This window comes from Chelonoidis abingdonii, chromosome 11 (genome assembly GCF_003597395.2).
Source record: "Chelonoidis abingdonii isolate Lonesome George chromosome 11, CheloAbing_2.0, whole genome shotgun sequence".
In the NCBI taxonomy this organism is placed as follows: domain Eukaryota; kingdom Metazoa; phylum Chordata; order Testudines; family Testudinidae; genus Chelonoidis; species Chelonoidis abingdonii.
The window spans coordinates 6773989-6788676 of record NC_133779.1 but is presented as its reverse complement, the minus strand read 5'-3'; positions in this window follow the sequence as shown (position 1 = coordinate 6788676).

Here is a 14688-nt window from a genome sequence, read left to right as displayed (position 1 = left end):
TCCAGAGGCAGCGCTGCTGAAATGCCACCGAATTTCGGTAGCATTTTGGCGGATGCTCGTCCGCTGGCTAGTACGCGGGTGCACTTAGATGCCCCCATGAGTGCCATGATACCCGCGGGCACTGTGTTGGGGCCCCCTGGGCTAGGCCCTACCCCTGGGCTTGAGCTCAGGGGGCTAGTCTGAGCTTCAGCATCCACACTCAAGCCCTGCTAGCATGAGTCTGTCTACCTAGGCTGGGGAGGCTCATTCCCAGACATGCCCTCTGAGGTCTGTGTCAGGGGAGAACACTTGCTTTGAATACAGGAGTGAGACATATTAGTCTGCCCTTGGCATCTACCTGTACTGGCCTGAGCCTTCTCCTGCATCCAAAAGAAAGGCTAGAAAAGGACCACCCAGTTCGCAAAGAGTAACAGAGAAGGTTTCAACCTGGTCATCGCCTTGAGATAGACACAGAGTCATCAGCACATCTCTCTGCCCAGTCTGTGTGGTGACAGAGAAATTGTTGGCAGCGTCTTGTGTCAGAGAGATGTTATTGTTCCCAAGACACCTGAGATACCAGTTACAGATTTTTGACTCTAATAAAAAAAGAAAAAGAAATTCCTGCTGGAAGGGGGCATATGTATGTAGGTCACACTCCTCTCTGTCCAACAGTGCCAACTATCCAATGCGATAACCTGGGCAGCTCCTCCCACTCCAGCCATGGATCTCTTCCAACCTGGCCCATAGTGTCAGAGACTCAATTGATTACAAGATGCCCTGATTTCTAAGGCTTGTAGAGTGACTTGTGCATGTTATCTTCACAGCCTCCCTGTTCCTCCCCAGCTATGGGTTTATGTCCTCATCTATAAGATCTAGTTCCTTTGTGTCTGTTTCCCCATCTATCTTTATCTGCTCCAACTAGGCATGCTTCTCACCTGCTTTCTTCTTCTTCAGAGAGAAGCATTTCCCCCTTCCCTGAGAGGAAAGGGTTCTTTCACTCTCAACAATTGCCACAGATTTGCCAGACTTCCTACAGACATGGAGTCTTTTCATGAGGGGTGGGATTTCCCATGTGAACATGCCTATCACAGCCTTCTCTAGCAAGACCTGTTCTTCATGTCTGAAATCAGGGTCTCATCTGCTACAACACGACCATGAACTTTATACACCTGATCCTCTCTGCACTCTCTAGACTAGAGGGAATCATAAGGGGGAGGGGTGGTCTGCAGGAACGGCACCAGGGATTTTGGCGCCCTAGGCGCAGGGCCGACTCTAGCCATTTCACTGCCCCAAGCACGGTGACACGCCGCGGGGGGTGCTCTGCTGCTTGCCAGTCCCGCGGCTTCGGTGGACCTGCCGCAGGCGTGCCTGCGGATGCTCCACCGGAGCCGCGGGAGCAGCAGACCCTCCACAGGCACACCTGCAGGAGGTCCACCGGAGCAGCCTGCCACCCTCCCAAATCCTGGTGTCCTAGGCTACCGCCTAGGTCGCCTAAATGGAAGCCCTGGCCCTGGTGGTCTGTAACAAACTCAGGAACAAAGACGTCTGGTATTTTTCTGACATAGTCTCAGATTCCAAGTCCAGAAGCAGTGGCAGATTAATGCACAGGGCCCAAGCACAGGGGCCCTTGCCAATTTGGGGGCCCCCTTAGGCGTGGTGGAACCTGCATAGAAGTTGGGAGGGGCCATCAATGCTGGAACTGTGGTCTTGTCCCCAGCTTCTCCTTCTCCCCCTGAGACACCCCCCCACCCCCGCAGCAAGGCCAGAAGCTGGAGCCAGGCAGAGGTAAGAGCTGCCCAGGGACCACAGGCCACTGTAGGGAGACCTGGACCCTCCATCTGCCCTGGGCAGGGTGTGGTGCCCAAGAGCAGCCCCCAGCTCAAGTCCCCACCCCCTGGGGCATGTCACTGCTGGTGGGACACATGGATGGGGGCTCCAGTCCTGCCTCCTGCCCTGGAGTCTACAGCCACACAGTGTGGGGAGAAGAGACCCTGCCCTGGTCTGAGAGGTGGCGGGTAGCCCCAGGAAGGTCGCAGTGAGGAGCTGGACAGGGAGAGCTCCTCCAGCACAGCTCCCACTGCTACTGGACCAGTTTCAGTGGCTGCTGCACAATACCCACACTCACTCAGTGTCTGTGGCTGGCTCCTCCTGCCAGGCTGCCCTCCCGCCAGTCCTCCTGCTCCTCCTTGGTAAACAGCTAGCAGAATGAGGTCCTTGCCCATGGGGACAGGATGCCTTCCATGGAAAGGAGCCACTTATGTCCACTTGTAAGAGGTTTGAAATAAAGGCAGCATTATGGGAAGCTGCCATTGATCTTTCAAGCTTGGTGCTACTCCAGCAAAGGCAACTGGAGGATTGTAAATTAGAGTTAGGGGTGGTTAAAGATAGTTTGGCACAACAGGGTTTGGAGTCAGAAGCAGAGTTAACAGACCACCTAAGAAACAGGAACTGCAACTTGGTTGTAGGGGAGTACAGAAAAACCAGTTTCAAAGTGAAAAGGGGAGAGTGAGCAGGTTAACACATGGAGTTGCTCAGAAACAGTTAACTACAGCAGGTAGTGGCACTCTTGCAATGCATTTGACATGCAAACAAAAGCAACAGGCACTGGCGGAACAAATTCAGGGTTTGCAGGAGCGGGTAACAACCCTCACTTTTCTCCCAGCGCCAGGATAAAAACCTAGGGGAAAAAGTTCCTATAGGGGGGCAGCTCCCCCACTCCCTGAGAGTGTGGGCTGTAGCAGGCCAGTGGGTCTGCGCAGACGGACAGCCAATAGGAAAAGGGCTATTGGTAGCCAATCAGGGCCCATATTGGAGACAGCCAATCAGGGCCAGGCTCAGCCATATATAAAGGCTGCCCAGACCAGCAGTAGTCAGTCTGTCCCAGGCCTTTGATAGGGGAAGGTCTGTCTCCAGAGTGGGAGAGACTAGCACCAGGGATAGTGCAGTGCTGGGGCAGGTCCTGGAGAGCAGAAGGGAACTCCAGCCTGGTGTCTGCCGGGCTGCAGGCCCTGAGGGGAAGGGCCTAGCTGGTGTGAATGGGAAGCAGCCCAGGAATGTGGACAGATGGATGGAGAGAAGGAGGGCAGGATGGTGGCCTCTAGCAGGTCCCTGAGTTGGGACCCAGAGTAGTGGGCGAGCTTGGGTCCCCCTCTCCCCCTTGCCTTACACATAGCCAATGGGAGTGGCTGTCTAGGGCTGCACCAAACCTCTGCCTAGGGGGGTGTTACTTTGGCTGGGGCATAGAGAGACAGCTGATTGACCCCTGCCCACCCCCCACCGGAAGGGGATGGACTAAGGGGCACTGCTGGAGGGCAGTGGCTCAAAGAGGATGCTGCTGAGCAGGGAGCAACACAGGTCCAGACATGCCAACCGAGGGTGAGATGATGGATGGGACACCACCAGGAAGGGGCGCTCCACTGGACTGAGCTGATTCCCGGAGCAACCAGCAGGAGGTGCTGTGGTGGTGAGTCCCAGCACTGTTAGAGTGCCCAACTGTTTTACCCTAAGGAGCCCTACCCTTTGCTCCAAGCTAACCATATCCTTTTCTTCTTCTCCTCCTCAGTTTGCTTAATTTGCTACTGCTAGCCTGAACTTTAAAATAGCTTCACAGGGTTAATTGTTGGCTTTCCACCCTACCCCCCCTGCACACTTTTGTTTTTCTGAAGTTTTAATGGAAAGTAATTTGGATATTTATGGGAAGAATGAGTTCTCAAACCTGGAGACTCTTATACAAAACCAACCTTCCACACACACTCCCACATGGCTGGAATTTACAAAAATGAGACAAGTCATTTACAATGCACACTTCACTTCTCTACAGAGGAAAAAGGACAGTAAACTATCTAAACTCCTACATGCCACAGGGGGCTACAACAGTGGTACCTTCCACTCACCTAACAATAGTGTTAATCTATCCAACCACACACTTAGGACAGACTCTTCTGCCGAGCTATCTCGAGGACTCTTTCTGCCCCACCATCCCCACAAACATGATACAGTTATCCAGTGATCTGGAAGCTACTTTCACCATCTCTGAGTCAAGGAATATTTTCAAAAGAGCACTGACCTACAGGAACCCTCCAACCAACACTACAAAAAAGAGCTCTGCGTGGACTCCTCCTGACAGTTGAAATAACAGACTGGACCTCCACACAGAATGCTTCTGCAGATGTGCACAGGCTGAAATTGTGAACAAACAGCATCATTTGCCTCACAACCTCAGCTGTACAGAAAGCACCACCATCCACAGCCTCAGAAACAACTCTGGCATTATAATCAAAGGGACTGACAAAGGAGGTGCTGTAGTCATAATGAACAGGTCGGATTATGAACAGGAGGCTGCCAGGCAACTCTCCAACACCACATTACACAGGCCACTATCCTCGGATCCCACTGAGGAGTACCAAAAGAAACTACACCATCTGCTCAAGAAACTCCTGGCAACAGCACGGGAACAAATCTACATGGATACAATACTCCTGGTCCGGGAGGGTATCTGCTACCCAAGATCCATAAACCTGGAAATCCTGGATGCCCCATCATCTCAGGCATTGGCACTCTTACAGCAGGATTATCTGGCTATTTGGACTCTCCTCAGACCCTATGCTAGCAGCACTCCTAGCTATCTTTGAGACACCACCAACTTCCTGAGGAAACTACAATGCATTGGTGATCCTCCTGAAAACACCATCCTGGCCACCATGGATGTAGAAGCTCTTCATACCAATATTCCACATGAGGATGGACTACAAGCTGTCAGGAACATATCCCCGACGAGGCCACAGCACGCCTGGTTGCTGAGCTTTGACTTTTTTGTCACCCACAACCTCTTCAGATTTGGGGACAACTTATACCTTCAAGTCAGTGGTTCTACTATAGGTACCCGCATGGCCCCACAATATGCCAACATTTTTATGGCTGACTTAGAACAACGCTTCCTCAGGTCTCGTACCCTAGTGCCCCTCTACTTGCACTATATTGACATCTTCATCATATGGATCCACGGGAAGGAGGCCCTTGAATTCTACTGGGATTTCAACAATTTCCACCCCACCATCAACCTCAGCCTGGACCAGTCCACACAAGAGATCCGCTTCCTGGACGCTATGGTGCAAATAAGTGATGGTCACATAACCACCCTATACCGGAAACCTACTGACCGCTATACTTACCTACATGCCTCCAGCTTCCATCCAGGACACATCACACGATCCATTGTCTACAGCCAAGCCGTAAGATACAATTGAATTGTCTCCGTCTGAGGGATTGGAGCGAAAAACCTACAAGATCTTTATCAAGCATTCTTAAAACTTACAATACCCACCTGGAGAAGTGAGGAAACAGATTGACAGAGTGAGACAGGTACCAGAAATCACCTACTACAGGACAGGCCCAACAAGGAAAGTAACAGAACACTACTGGCCATCACGTACAGTCCTCGGCGCATTATCAACGATCTACAACCTATCCTGGAAATGATCCCTCACTCTCCCAGACCTTGGGAGACAGGCCAGACCTTGCTTACAGACACCCCCCCCCTAACCTGAAGCAAATACTCACCAGCAACTACACACCACACCCCAGGAACCAATCTCTGTGACAAACCTTGTTACCTACTCTGTCCTCATATCTACTCTGACAACACCATCAGACCCAACCACATCAGCCACACCAAGGGCTCATTCACCTGCACGTCTACTAATGTGATTATATGCCATCATGTGCCTGCAATGGCCCTCTGCCATGTACGTTGGCCAAACCAGAAAGTCCCTACATAAAAGAATAAATAGACACACATTGGACATCAGGAATAGTAACATACAAAGGTCAGTAGGAGAACACTTCCATCTCCCAGGACACTCAATAACAGATTTGAAAGTCACTATTCTTGAACAAAGAAAAAACTTCAGAAACAGACTTCAAAGAGAAACTGCAGAACTAAATATATTCATTTGCATAATTTAACCACATTTAATTTTGGGCTTGATATGGGACTGGGAGTGGCTGGTATTACAAAGCTAGCTTTTGCCTCTCCTGGAGTGACACTCATCTATTTTGGAGTGTCTACATCACCCTGATTGAATTGGCCCCTGTCAACACTGGCTTTCCACTTATAAGAACTTCCTTCATGCCTGTGTCTGTAACTTTCACTCCCTGCATCTGAAGAAGTGAGTTGTGGTTTATTTTTGTTTTTCAGTTACCCACGAAAGCTTATGCCCAAATAAGTCTTAGTCTTTAAGGTGCCTGTGGACTCCTTGTTTTTATGGGAAATATTTTTTCTGGATATCGCATGATGGAGGTCTGCTGTATTCCACCTGAAATTCTTAGAGTAAAATATCCATGGGTGACCATGGAGGCAAATATTTTCCTGCCTTTTTTGAACAATCCCAAGGTAAAAACAGCACAGGGGAAGGCAGCTGTGTTTCAGGGATTGTACTTGGTGACTAAGTTGTTACAGACAAAATGCACCGCCTTAAAGAACTGAATATGGAAGTAAGTGATTTATAGAGTGAAGGGTTAAATGCAACTTTTGGTAGAAATTAAAACTACGGAGTTTTTGGAGGGAAGCAAATACCTAGGCGTTGTGGAAATGTTAAAAGGTAACAGCTGTGGTGTGGGGATTATAGTGGATGAGAAGCTGGATCTGAGCCAGTAGTGGGCCGTCATTGCCAAGAAGGCCAATGGCATATTGGGCTGTGTCACGGAGTCACCGGGCAATGCTCTGGAACTACTCCATACAAAGTCAGTCAGGACTCTGGGGGAGCAAGTCTGTACAGGCGGGGCTCCTGGGGAAGCCAGTGGACCCTGCACCTCAATTCCACAGTCAGACATGACTCTCAGCCAGACAGTAAAACAGAAGGTTTATTAGATGACAGGAACACAGTCTAAAACAGAGCTTGTAGGTACAGAAAACAGGACCCCTGAGTCAGGTCCATCTTGGGGTCAGGGAGGCCAGAGCCCCGTCTGGGCCCCCCACCTCTATTTCCCCAGCCAGCTTCAAACTGAAACTCTCTCTCCAGCTGCTCCTCTCGCCTTTGTTGCTTTCCCAGACCAGGAGACCACCTGATCTTTGTTCTCTAACACCTTTAGTTGGCACCTTTGCAGGGGAAGGGCCCAGGCTATCAGTTGCCAGGAGACAGGGTGACCACCATTCTCTGTGCAGACAGCATCAGACTGGCCCTCTAAGTCTTTTTGCAACAATCACACACCCTTATCTTACCACCTAGATACTTAAGAAATGCATAGGGGAAACCAAGGGACCCATAAAGTATTCAGGGAAAACATTAAAGCCTTGGCTACACTGGCGCTTTACAGCGCTGCAACTTTCTCACTCAGGTGTAGGGGAAAAAAACACCCCACTGAGCGTTGCAAGATACAGCGCTGTAAAGCGCCAGTGTAAACAGTGCCCCAGCGCTGGGAGCGTGGCTTTGACCGCTGCAAGCTAATCCCCATGAGGAGGTGGAGTACATGCAGCGTTGGGAGAGCTCTTTCCTGGCGCTGCGACCACACTCGAAACTTCAAAGCGCTCCCGCGGCAGTGCTTTGAAGTTGAGTGTAGCCAAGCCCTAAGACCATTCCCACTTTGTCACAGGCTGTATTAGTAGGAGCATTGCCAGCAGATCGAGGGAAGTGATTATTTCCCCTCTATTCGGCACTGGTGAGGCCACACCTGGAGTATTGACTCCAGTTTTGGTCCCCCCACTACAGAAGGGATGTGGACAAATTGGAGAGAGTCCAGTGGAGAGCAACAAAAATGATTAGGGGGCTGGAGCAATGAATTATGAGGAGACGCTGAGGGAACTGGGATTATTTAGTCTGCAGAAGAGAAGAATGAGGGGGGATTTGATAGCAGCATTCAACTACCTGAAAGGGGGTTCCAAAGAGGATGGAGCTCGGCTGTTCTCAGTGGTGGCAGATGACAGAACAAGGAGCAATGATCTCAAGTTGCAATGGGGGAAGTCTAGGTTGGATATTAGGAAACTCTATTTCACTAGGAGGGTGGTGAAGCACTGGAATGGGTTACCTAGGGAGGTGGTGGAATCTCCATCCTTAGAGGTATTTAGGCCCAGCTTGACAAAGCCCCGGTTGAGATAATTTAATTGGTTTTGATCCTGCTTTGAGCAGGGGGTTGGACTAGATGACCTCCTGAGGACTCTTCCGACCCCAATATTCTATGACATAGGACAAAGTAGTTGATGGAAAAATAGTGTGGGAATCATCCCAAGGAAAAGTGAGGTGTATACAGGAAAAGCAGACAACTCAGCTGGAGGAGCTGAGAGACCATGGTGATGACACAAATGTTGCCTTAAAATTCAATATGTGGAAATTAGCAAATCAAAATCTTTTCTGAGCCATAGACAAGGTTTTTATGGTCTTTATCTCCCTTGCAGCTTCTCTGATAAAGGGGCTGAGCTCTGATGGAACAATTTCCCACACTCCAGGAATTCATAAGGTTTCTCTCCTGTGTGGATCCTCTCATGTCTAATAAAGTGTGAACTCTGAGCAAAGGTTTTTCCCATACTCACAGCAGTCATAGGGTTTCTCCCATGTGGATCCTCTGATGGTTAATAAGGGCTGAGTGCTCAGTGAAGGCTTTTCCCACACTCATAGCATTCCTTGGGGCACTCGCCTGTGTGGATTCTTTGTCTAATAAGGTGTGAGCAGAGAATCCTCCCCCCTCACCCCCCCGCCCACTCAACACACGTTATTTCTCTCCCCCGGGGGGATTCTCTGCTGGGTCGTAGTTTCCTTGAGGTGTTTGAGTTCCCCAACAATTAAGATTTACCTACTTTCCCTGCCACTTCTCTGGAATGTGCTGACTCTCACAGGCTTTTGCCTGCTCACAATTCCTGGACACACTTACTCCTTTTGCATCTTTGCAATAACGCCCCATATGGTTCCACTTGCTCATCATCTTCCTGCTGAGGATTCTGCTCCAAGGTTCCACTCACCATCCCAACATCTGCTGGGATAGAGAATTAAAAACCCCAGAAACAGGAATAGAAAAGGGGAGAACTAACCAAAATAACAGCTGCAGATGGGGGGAAAAATTCCCCCAAGGGGAGAGAGGAAGGGATCAATTCCCATTCAAACACTCAAGGAGAAGGAAGTTTGGGGAGGGAGCTACTGCCAGGAGTCCGTCAGGATGGGTCGGAAATAAGGCTGTTAAAGTGTAGTTAGTTCTACCAATTAACACAAAACAAATTAACTAGATTAAAAAATAGTTGCAATTGCAGTTTTAATCATACTGTAAAACAAAAACAGAATGCAAATTTAAATGTACTATAAATATTTTTGGATGTTTTTCTACATTTTCAAATATATTGATTTCAATTACAACACACAATAGAAAGTGTCCAGCGCTCACTTTATATTTTGTAGTGTGATCTCTGTATCATGAAAGCGTAACTTATGAATGTAGAATTTTTTTAACCTAACTACACCAAAAACAAAATTAAAACTTTAGACCGACAAAGTGCCACTCAGTCCGGATGCTTCAGCCAATCGTTAGCACAAAAAAGTGTGGGTTTTTTTGTGTTTAATGTTATGGGAGATAATGATCCCTTTGTCAAGATTCTAGGACTGGAAGGGACTCGAGAGGTCAATCGAGTCCAGTCCCTTGCTCTTCATGGCAGGACCAAATACTGTCTAGAGCCAATACTGAAATCATTATTAACCTACTTCTTAATATCTCCGAGAGATGGAGGATTCCACAACCTCTCTAGGCAATTATTTCCAGCGTTTAACTACCCTGACGTTAGGACTATTCCTAATGTCAACTAAATCTCCCTTGTTGCATTAAGCCCATTGCTTCTTGTTCTAGCTTAGAGGCTAAGGTGAACAGTTTTCATCCTCCTCTGATGACACCCTTTAATCTTAACTGCTATCAATGTCCCCTCTCGCTCTTTTCAAACTAAACTGTAAACCCCACTGTCACTCACCTTCCTTCCGATGAAGCGGTCTGCATTTTTCTCAAGATCTTTAACATTCTTGTTGCTCGGTTCCTCTGACCCTTCCCCATGTATGCTCCCATCTTTCTGAAATGCGTGCCCAGAACTGACACATATATCCAGCTGAGGCCTAACCAGCACAACGTAGAGCGGTAAGAATGACTTCTCCTGTGTTGGTAAACAAGACATCTGGTTTAATGCATTCCGGAATCACGTGTTGTTTTTTGCAACAGTATCACAACTGTTGACTTCATATTTAGCTTGTCGTTCCGCTATGACCCCTAGGATCTCCTTTCTCCATACTGCTTCCCAGACAGTTCTCTGCCCATTCTGTATGTGTGAAACTGATTTTTCCTTCCTAAGGTGAGCACTTTGCATTTGTCTTTATTGAACTTCATCCGCGTTTACCTCAGACCGTTCCAATTTGTCCAGTCTTCTTGAATTTTGACCCTGTCCTCCAAGCAGTTGGCATCCCTCCCAGTGTTTGGTGTCATCTTTGCAAATTAAGCGTACTTTCTTATGCCAACGTTCTATGTCGTTATGAAGATATTGAACAGAGCGTGGTCCCAAACAGTACCTGCGGAACCGCACTTCTTTATACCTTTCCAGCAGGATGGAGCCATTATAACCACTCTCTGAGTACAGTGTATCCTGCCAGTAATGCACCCACCTCTATAGTGCCCCCTCTACATTGTATTTGCCTATAGTTTACGATAAGATATCATGCGGAGACCGTATTTCAAATGCCTTACTAAAGTCTAGGTATACCACATCCATCGCTTCTCCCTTATCCATAGCTGTTATCCTACAAGAAAGCTATCAGATTGCGTTTGACAACGATTGTTCTTACAAATCATTGCTCGCTATTCCCGATCACCCTTACACCTTCCAGTGTGTTGCAAGTTTCTTTAATTACTTGCTCCATTTATCTTCCTGAAGGGAAGTTATTAAAACTAACTGGGCTGTAGCTTTCCTGGTTGTTTTATTTCCCTTTTATAGATGGGCACTATTTCCCTTTTCCAGTCTTTCTGGAATCTCCTCGTTCTCCATGACTTTCCAGAATCAATAGCTAGAGGCTAGATACCTTCCTCATAACTTCCTTGAGTATTCTAAGATGCATTTCATCAGGCCCTGGTGACTATGCAGGGATCTAACTTTTTCTAGGATTTTTTAAAATTGCTCTTTTTTAATTTTATCTTCTAAACCTACCCCCTTCCCATAAACATTCACTATGTTAGACATTCCTTCAGACTTCTCAGTGAAGACCGAAACAAAGTAGTCATTAAGCATTTCTGCCATTTCCAAGTTTCCTGTTACTGTTTCTCCCTCCTCACTGAGCAGTGGGCCTACCCTGTCCTTGGTCTTCCTCTTGCTTCTAATGTCACTTGAAAGTGATACTAGGCATTCACACAGCACTATTGTAGCTGGCGTTGCAAGGTATTTATGTGCTAGATATGCTAAATATTCATATGCCCCTTCATGCTTTGAATTTTCATCTTTTTTTTTTTACAGTGCAAATATTTTTCCAGTTAATTCATGAATATGTTGAACAGTAGTTCCAGTACAGATCCCCTGGGAACCCCACTGTTTACCTGTCTCCACCCTGAAAACTGGCCATTTAGTTTTCTACCCTTTGTTTCCTATCTTTTAACCAGTTACTGATCTGTGAGACGACCTTCCCTTTTATCCCAGGACTGCTTACTTTGTTTAAGAGTTTTTGGTGAGGGACCTTGTCAAAGGCTTTCTGAAATTCCAGGTATACAATATCTACTGGATCAGCCTTGTCTATTTGTTTGTTGATCCCCCCGCTCAGAAAATTCTAATAGATTGGTGAGGCGTGATTACTCTTTACAAAAGCCATGTTGACTCCTCCCCAACAAATCATGCTCATCTATGTGACTGATAATTCTGTTCTTTACTATAGCTTCAGCCAGGGTGACTGGTACTAAAATTAGGCTTACTGGTCTTGAATTGCTGGATCACCTCTGTAGCCTTTTCAAAAAATTGGTTTTATATGAGTTATCCTGTCATCTGATATAGAGGCCAATTGAAGTTGTAGGTTACATATTACAGTCTGTAGTTCTGCACCTGTTTGTTTATGAATTTCTTCAGTACTATTGGGTGAATATCCTCTAGTCCTGGTAACTTATTAATATTGAAATTACCAATTTGTTCCAAAACCTCCTCTATCAACATCTCAGTCTCAGACATTTCCTCAGATTCATCACCTAAAAACTGTGGCTCGAGTGTAGGAAAGTCCCTCATATTGTCTGCAGCGAAGACTGATGCAAAGGATTCATTTAACTTCTCTGCAATGGCCTTGGCTTCCTTGTGTGCTTGTTTAGCATGTCTATATCCAAGTAGCTTCACTGATTGTCAGGCTTCTGATGTACTTTAAAAAAAAAAAAAAAAGTGTAAGTTTTAGCAACTTTTCCTAGTTGCTATGCAAATACTTCCTTTGGCCTGCCTAATTTTTCTTTTACGTTTGACTTGCCAGGGTTTATGCATTTCATTTGGTTTAGGTGGAGCCCATCCCTCCTGTATGGGCTTCTCCTTTCCCAAGAGGTTCCAAACCCTCCTCTCGACTCCATCATCAAATGATAAGTCAAGAGATTGAAATTCACATGTGCAGCAAGGTGGTCTTCTAACAGCTAAAAGGCTTCCAGCAATCTGCTCAGCTGGAATGGAATTTTGATTCTGAGATTTAGAAGTTCCAGAAGGCATGTGTAGATAGGTAAGGATCCAAAGGGTTGACCAACAAGATGTCTGGAACCTTAAGTGAGTTTATTTGATTTTTTTGCTATATTTCATTTTCAAACTACATAGTCTAATGAAGTTCTCCTTGATTATTGTTTAGATTATAAATATAACAATATTAAGAAATAGTTTCCTATTTTCAAAAAAGCCTTTGTTTGTATTCAAAATGTTAAGTAATTATAGTCCACCACAAGTTCATAAGATGGCTGCTTCTTAACTATTTCTTTGATAAGCCATGGAATAGGTTGTTCATAGTCTAATTAGCATGCACACCTGAGGAGGAAGTCAAATCTCTTCTACAGGCTCTCTAGATTCCTAACCTTTTCTCATCTTGCTTTGAACATATAACTTGGCATCTGTATGCTCTGCGACACAACTCTCTGTGGGGGTCTGCTTAGGATGTCTGGATCTGGGTATAGGGAATTTGCAGTGTTGTGTGGCATATGCCTAATATTTCTTGAAAGTAGACTTAAGGACCCAGAAGTGGTGGCAAGCAACTGCTGGCAAAACCACATAAGTTGAATTTGTTGAGACAAGATGTGCAGCTGAATCCCAGAAGCAGCAAAGGCCAACAGGAACTGCTGAGTGCTCAGATTTCTAAAAATCAAGGGTACTCTAGGTGCCTGAAATATGGATTAGGAACCTAATTTGAGATTCCTTAACTTCTAAATGTCTTTGCAACTGAGCTATGTGGCCTGTTGGCATACAAGCCACTGTTGTCCTTTGGGATGCTAAGCTTTCTTGAACCAGTAAGTAGTAGTCAAGGGGTAAATGTGGCAAACGGAGTTTCCCACTTCTCCTTTGGGGAATAATGGAGTTATCGACACCTTATTTAAAACAAGCACCGCTGCTCTGGAACTAAGCTATTTGGATAAGGGCATTTATGATAACTCTGATCTTTCTATCCAAAATTCTATGGCTGAAAATCTTTCAATTAACTGAAACTAAAAAGAAAAAAAGCAAAACAAAATTCTCTCTGACCAAAGACAAGATAGAGTTGTTCCAGGCAGGCATGATTTCTCACCCCTTCCTTTCCCCCCTCCCCAACTAAGCTGGCGCAAAACAATCTGAAAATGGGTAGCAATTAACCTATGGATTCCATGCCTTGTTAATTGACTTGGAATGGCATTATTTCTTATGCCATATACTATGGCATGCTAAGTGAAGTCTGAAGTAGTAGGAAGAAAAGTTTTGGAAGGCCTGTTTTTCGCAGGCACCAGGTGCCGGCGCGGAGCTGGGGCGGGCAGGGGCGCGGCGCTGCGGGTTGCAGCATGGGGCGCGCCGGGCTGGGGCAGCAATGCGGGGCGCGCGGCGGGGACAGAGGGGGCGGGGGTCGTCAGGCGGGACGTGCTGGAGATGGGGGGGTTGGACCATCCCTGCAGCCTGGACCCCCTCACCACGGCGCTGCCGGGCTGGTGACAGGGGCTAATGAACCCCCCTCCCTTTGATTTGGCCACGTGTCTCCAACAGGGGCTACAATTGTCCCTGCTTGTCTCTGGCGGGTGTGACGCCCAGGCAGGTGTCTCCCCTTTCCAATCACTGACCGTGTCTCTAGTCTCCGCCTCAGATTTTACCCCATTTTCTTTTTAATTTTTGCAATGTCAATTTAAAATCCCCTCCGATGTGGGCAGTTTTAACAGGCAACTCCTTGCCGATCTTAAACACAAAAAAGAAGGTTAGAAGAAGTGGAAGCTGCAGGTCAGGCAGCCCCAGATACTGCCTGCTCTTCCCAGCTGCTAGTCACCCTTGCTGTGCCCCCCCTCATTGCCAGGAAGTTTTCCTGCTCCTATCACCCTCAGGTAGCCTCTTGAGTTTGAAGCAACTCCCCAAAGGGCTCCCTGCTGTCCATGTGACTGGCTGTGGTGGAAAAATAAACTGTCTGTTTATTGCAGTGTCTCTCGAACTTTTTTCCTGGTGACCCCTTTCTACACAGCAAGCCTTGGACTTTGACCCCTCTTGTAAATTAAAAACACTTTTTTGTATATTTAACACCATTATAAATG